We start from the raw sequence: 6885 nt of genomic DNA, 5'->3' as shown, positions 1-6885 counted from the left end.
CGGCGTGTCTGAAATGCCTTAGATGAGCACTAGGTGGTGCTGCTGTCCGCCAGGGAACGGGAAGAGTTCCTTTGCGACTAGCACTGCAGCATTAAACCCAAAGGCTTTGCCTGTGTTTGTGCAGAAATCAGGTTTGAGCCGACTCCCACCTGTCAGTGTTCATTCCCCCTCCAGGCCCAGCGACCTCTATTCCCTCTCCCTGTCCAGACGCAGCGTGGCCATGCACCCTCACCAAGCTTTGACCTCTTCTGGCAGCCAGGTTTGGTCGGTACTGTTAGCAAGACCGTTAGCAATAAGTTTCTCTGAGAAATTCCTCACCCCCAAAAGCGCATCAGTCACTAAGCTAAGGCGCTAGAGAAGATCCCAGAGGAAAGGATGGCAGCCTATGCTGCCTGCCCTTTCTCTGACATGCGCATCAATTTCAGTCGTCAGTCTGGTGTAGCTTAAATGACTGGCAAGTTTACCCAGCTGCAGACAAGCAGTGTATTGCATCCCGCTGCTGTCAAACGGGATTAACAAATGAGCCAGTAGGTCAGGCAGCTTGGGGAAGGCTGAACTTTGCTGCCTTTAATCATCCTTCGTACAAGGAGTGCTGAGGCAGGCAGCAAACTATGTCAAGGCTCCGCCGGACAGTGACTGGTGTCCCCCCTGCCTCTGGCCAGTCAGGCACCAGCCGGGCAGCTTTGCGCAGCGACCTGTCTAGTGAAGCCAAGGCATCTGCTGTCACAGGTGAAAGGCAGGGAGGGCTGCTGTGCAGTGGTGGGGAATGGGCCGGAGTCTAGCATGAGCAGATCAGTGCCAGATGGTTGGGCAGGTTAACCTGCAGGGAAGGTTTCAGAGGAGCAGCTGTGTTAGTCTGTATCCGCAAAAAGAACAGGAGGACTTGTGACACGTTAGAGACTAAAATTTATTAGAGCATAAGCTTTCGTGGGCTACAGCTCACTTCATCGGATGCATAGAATGGAACATATAGTAAGATATACACATACAGATAAAAAGAAAAGGAGGACTTGTGGCACCTTAGAGACTAACCAATTTATTTGAGCAGAAGCTCACGAAAGCTCATGCTCAAATGAATTGGTTAGTCTCTCAGGTGCCACAAGTCCTCCTTTTCTTTTTGCGAATACAGACTAACACGGCTGTTACTCTGAAACATACAGATAAGTTGGAAGTCACCATACAAACTGTGAGAGGCTAATTTAATTAAGAAAAAAGAAAAGGGGGACTTGTGGCACCTTAGAGACTAACCAATTTATTTGAGCATAAGCTTTTGTGAGCTACAGCTCACTTCATCGGATGCATTAATTAAGATAAGCTATGAGCAGGAGAAAAAAACTTTTGTAGTGATAATCAAAATGGCCCATTTAGACCGGGGACAAGGTGTGAGGATACTTAAGGAAATAGATTCAATAAGTGGAATGACCCAGCCACGCCCAGTCTCTCTTCAAACCCAAGTTCATGGGATCTAGTTTGCATATTAATTCAAGCTCAGCAGTTTCTTGGTGGAGTCTGTTTTTGAAGCTTTTTTGTTGCAAAATTGCCACCCTTAAATCTTCTACTGAGTGGCCAGAGAGGTTGAAGTGTTTGCCTACCGGTTTTTGAGTGTTGTGATTCCTGATGTCAGATTTGTGTCCATTTATTCTTTAAGGGAGGCAGTTTTGCAAGAGAAAAGCTTCAAAAACAGACTCCAACCAGAAACTGCTGAGCTTGAATTAATATGCAAACTAGATCCCATGAACTTGGGTTTGAAGGGAGACTGGGAGTGGCTGGGTCATTACACTTATTGAATCTATTTCCTTAAATATCCTCACATCTTGTCCACTGTCTAAATGGGCCATTTTGATTATCACTACAAAAGTTTTTTTCTCCTGCTGATCATAGCTCATCTTAATTAGCCTCTCACAGTTTGTATGGTAACTCCCAACTTCTCTGTGGGTATGTGTATATCTTACTATATTTTCCATTCTATGCAGCCGACGCAGTGAGCTGTAGCCCACGAAAGCTTAAGCTCTAATAAATTTGTTAGTCTCTAAGGTGCCACAAGTCCTCCTGTTCTTTCTGCAGGGAAGTGTGTTTCCCCCTCTGTGGGAAGAAAACTGCCCTGGTGATGTGTAGCTGAGGCTTTCCAGCTTGGTTCTGCTCCAGCCTACCTGTACAGCTGCCCCCTTTCACGTCTACAGGCCCAAGAGTCCTGGCTTCGCTGCCCAGGCAAGTGCACGGCTAATAACCCCTTCCTGATGCTGCCGAGCACGGCATCCCTGCAGCGCGTTGATACCTAAATTGCCGTGGGAAAGACTCACAGGAGAGCACGTTGCTGCTGATTTAGATCGTCTGAGCCAGAACCTGCTTAGAAGAGCCAATCAGCTCAAGCCCCCTTGCATCATGCTCTACCTGACAAGGCAGGGTAGGGCTTCATGGGCACTCATGCCAACCCAGCCAGCAGGGTGCCAGTGGGCACCCTGCTCTCTTGCCAGGTGCAGGAGGAAAAGGAACCCCAGTGTGTTACATCTGAGTGTGGGGGTGGGTGGGAATGCAGCACCCACCTTGCTGACTGTGGCACACGCAACCCAGGCTAGAAATCAACGGGGCTTTGCCTGTCTGTCAGGGAAGCTGGTGTGTGCTTTAGTGGAAGTGAATCCCCATCTGCTTGGGTGTTTAGGCACAGCCTGCGGGCCCTTGTCTGTCCCTTTTGTCGTTAGATTGACATCCGTCCCTGCTGCCGGTCCTCCTGGGTTTCCAGCCAGGCTGTGGGGGAAGATGCACCAGGGAAGGGTTTAATGCTTAAGCAGGCCTGGGGAGTTCTGTGGGGGAGGAAATGAAAAGGTAGGCATGGGAGGACCCTTCTCCAAGCCATGCAGGTTAAGCCTAAGGATAGGGTGAGGGGGGGAGCTGATGGGTACGATAGCTTGGGGGAGGGCTGACTTTCACAGGCAATGAGCTGGATCTGGCATAAAAGTGAAAGCGGCCTCTGACCGCCAGAAGCTGGGAGTGGCCCTGTTCTGTTCACCTGGCATTGGCTGCTGTGGGAAGACAGGGTACTGTGCTGGATGGACTGGTTGGTCTGACCCTGGGGGGCTGTTCTTAGGACAGGATATTCGTGGGACATTCTGGGAAACCAATTAGAGAGGGAGGGAGAAAGTGGGGAAATAGCCCCATGTCTTGGGGGAGGGAAGGCTGCACCCAGCCATACTAGGCTGTAGCTGGCTTGTGGGGCTGGGGGGGATGTATTGAGCATTTTCTGTAAATCTGCACAGGCTTTGCTAGCTGTATATTCATGGAAATGTGTCCCTTGCTGAAACCAGGCAGCTCGCTTCAAAGGGCCCGGTGCTAAAGCAGATGAAGGGAGGGTGGCTGCAGTAAGCTATTCACTGCATTGAACGGAGCTGGCTTTTGCATGAAATTTGCATCACAGGCTGCACTTGTGTGTGGTCGTTCCAGGTCACAGGGCCCTTTTCCCAAGGCTTGGGGCGATAACCCTGGTGTTCCCGCTGGGTTCTGGCATGGCAGATGGCAGTCTACCTACTTAAACACCTCCTGACGGTTTCAGTTAGCACCACCTAGCTCTTATCAGTAGATCTCAAAGCACTTGGGAAAGGAGGTCAGTATCAGCATCCCCATTGTACGGATGGGGAAACTGAGGCACAGAGAGGGAACATGGTTTGCCTGAGGTCACCCAGCAGGCCAGGGGCTGAGCTGAGACTAGAGTCCAGGTTCTGAGTCCTCAGTCTCCAATCCATGGTTGTCACAGGATTCTCCCTCTCTTCTAAACGGCCACGCAGTTCTCAGTGAGTTGCTGCATCCCACCCTGGATGCTGTTTCTGGGTGTCCTTTGGCAGAAATGCCAGCCTAGAAATGCAAAGAATTATTAACAAACCTGGGACTGAAGCCTGGTTTTAGCAGTGACACAAAGTAAAAACTATCTGACCAGGGTATTTTTTTGAAACTGCTGCTTTTACACTTACTCCACTAAAATCAGAGCTCTCGGACGTGCCCTGGAGGGGCTGCCTGGTGGGCCAGCTACCCTCATTAGATATTCATTCAGCATAGCAGTCTCCTGCCATGTGGTTTTGCATATTTGCAAATCTACTCATGCCCCAAAAGGCCACTCAAGCTTATGTATCGGTCACTGCGCCAATTCCCCCTGGTGTGAAGAATAAATCATGCAGTTGGTACGTGGACAGTGCACAAGTGTCCTTTCAGTGACGGTCTGACGGTGCGGAGAGGAGGCAGCGCTGCATTCACTTGCTTCCCCAGGCCCCACCATTGAATGGACTTGGCCCTTGGCTGGCACACAGCAGCAACCACAAGTTGACTTTTGCCCTTGGCAGTTTGTTTCCTAGGGCACCCTGACTCTCAGCTGAGATGCTGCATGACATTAAAACAAAGCAAAGTTAAACCCAGCGACGGCCGCTGTTTTCATCGTGCTTGGAGACAACGGCATTGTAAGCAGGGCCTGCGGTGGATAGCGGACACCTGTCTCCACCATGGATTTGAGCTGTGTTTGTAATGAGTCAGTGGCATGGTTGGCTGGGGATGCGGTTAAGCCAGGGGCTGAAGTGTGCGAGACCTCAGCACCAGATTTGCATCTCATTAGAGTTTTTCCTCTTCCTCGTTGGTATGGCGCACGTGGGGCCAGATTGGGAGAGGTTGCTATTAGCCTCAGTCAGCTTAGCAAGGGAGGGGGTGGGGTCTCCATTATTTGGGGACTTGAAATGGGGAATGGAGGCTGCTTTCTCAACCACGTGACGGGGCGGCTGCTGGAATCACGGGGCGTGGCTCTCGGCAGCATGTCAGGCTACATCGAGCCTGGTCCCTCCTGGCCTTCAAATCTCTGAATCTAGGATCTACCTGAAAATCAAAGGCTCTGAATTGAGGCCGGAATGAAAAGCAGGGGTCGGGCTTGAGAGCTGAGCCCACCTCCAGCTCGATTTGCACCTGCCTCCATGCCCCCTGCCCTTACCCCACGCGAAGGGGAGCCTGGACCTTTCTGCTCAATGCTGGCTCACATGGTAATGAGAGTGGCAGAGGGGCTACCTTGCAAGGATCTGCTCCTCTCGAGGGAGTCCCCGGAGCTGGCCTGTAGTCGGAGCCCCCTCCAGCGGGGTCAGGGTGATTTTGTAGATACAGACTATTTTCCCGTTAGCTGCTTTCTTTATCTCAGCCCCATCTCCCAGTTCGGAGCCGCAGGGAGTCGTGGGGGGGACCCAGCATGCACCACACAGTCTTTGTCCCTGTGCATTCGAGGGTAGCAGGTCATGCCTTACCCACTACCAGCCCAGCATTGTCGAGGTGATGCCACTGGTCTCCATGGGGACAGGGGATGGGGTGGGGAGGGTGCTATGGCAACCAGCTGGCACAGGGGAGAAGGGAAGAGGAGTTGCCTAGCAACAGAGGAAGTGCCAGGATGTTCTGATCTAACCAGCCTTGATGTTTCGGGGGTGGGGGGAGAAGTGAAGGTGCCCATGCTGTCCTGGGGGTGGGGGTGGTGAGGATGAATTTTCTAATGTCTGCAAACAGCTTTGGCCAGCGGGGAGAAAGGGGGGGAGAAGCACTGGGAAGGGGGACACTGGGAGCTGAGAGCAGTGCCTTTGGGCAGAGGGGTTACCTGCCCCACTGGAGCAGCAGCCAGGCTGCGGTGCCCAGCTAGGGAGGGGCGCCCAGGGCCGAGATGTTGGCTGCAGGTCAGCGAGTCTCAGGCACTTGGGCTGGATTTATCCCAGGAGGAACTGGGGGCTTGTTTTACTCTTAGGAGGGCAGCTCCCCTCCCTTGGCCCAGGTTTCCGGCTGGTTGGCACCCGAGGTTCTGGAATGACTCCGGGCTCCGTCCCTCCCGCACACGCCCAGCGAAACTCCCGGCCTGTACCAGGGGGGTCGGCAGCTTGCTAGTCTACGGGACGTGGATGCATCGCCCGGCTGGGGGGCAGGGACCAGGACGGAACAGATGCCGCTCGCTGGCACCTGTCGGGTACTGCATTGTCACCAGGCCCCTGCTCGCACGCCCCCTTTTTAAACACCCGACTCTTACCTAGACACAAAGGGGATTGCTGCAGGGTTCTCCGGGTACCTTGGGCCCACCTCTGGCTCCAACCCAATTAAACGGCTGCAGGTGCCATTTTCATCATGAGTTGCAACAACATCTCGGTATTTGTCGCCTCCAGAGTATTTGCTGTCTCCATTGGGGCCCGGTAGGTTGGTCAGTGGGTGGACTCTGCCCAGTCAAACATGGGAGCGTTTCTGCCCAGACCAGCCAACCGGTGTGCGTGTGTGTAACGCCCAGGCCTGCAATTGTGGACGGTCACTAGCAGCTGGCAGCATGCCAAGCCCTGTTTTTCTATTGCAGGGACTGTTTGTTGCAGCATCTGGCTTTGTAGCAAAGAGCCTCCCCCGCCCACCCCCATTCCTCCAGGCCCCCCGCTGCAGTTGGCCCCTTACGCCTCCACACCACCTGGGGTTGGCTGCAGCTGCTCCTCCCTGGCGAAAGCCCTAGGTCAGCTGCCTGCAGTGTCCAGCACTCCACTGACTCATCCCAGCTGGAGCCCCGGGCCCCTTCTGGGTTTTCCATAGCACAGGACAGGCCAGATTCACCCACCCAGGGGTGTTCAGGCCCCGCCAACGAAGGCTTTAGAAGCCCTAGCAGCAGCAGAGGGCAGGGATCGTGTTAACCACGCTTTCAGAAGGAACCAGCCAGGAGCAGGGGAAGTTGGCAAGAAAGAGAAATGAAGCGGCTGGAGGACGCAGTCCGGCTGGCCCTTAGCCAGCCCGTTTATTACAAATGTAGCGATCTATAATTTAATACAAAGCCTGAACCAGCCCGGCAATAAAGCCAGGCCCCGGGCATGGGAACCCTGTGTCCCCTGGTAGCCACGGGGGAAGGGGGGGGCGCTG

Source organism: Lepidochelys olivacea, assembly GCF_965140295.1.
Source record: "Lepidochelys olivacea isolate rLepOli2 genome assembly, chromosome: 20".
Taxonomy (NCBI): domain Eukaryota; kingdom Metazoa; phylum Chordata; order Testudines; family Cheloniidae; genus Lepidochelys; species Lepidochelys olivacea.
The sequence above is the reverse complement of the archived record's forward strand: the minus strand, read 5'-3'. Positions refer to the sequence as shown.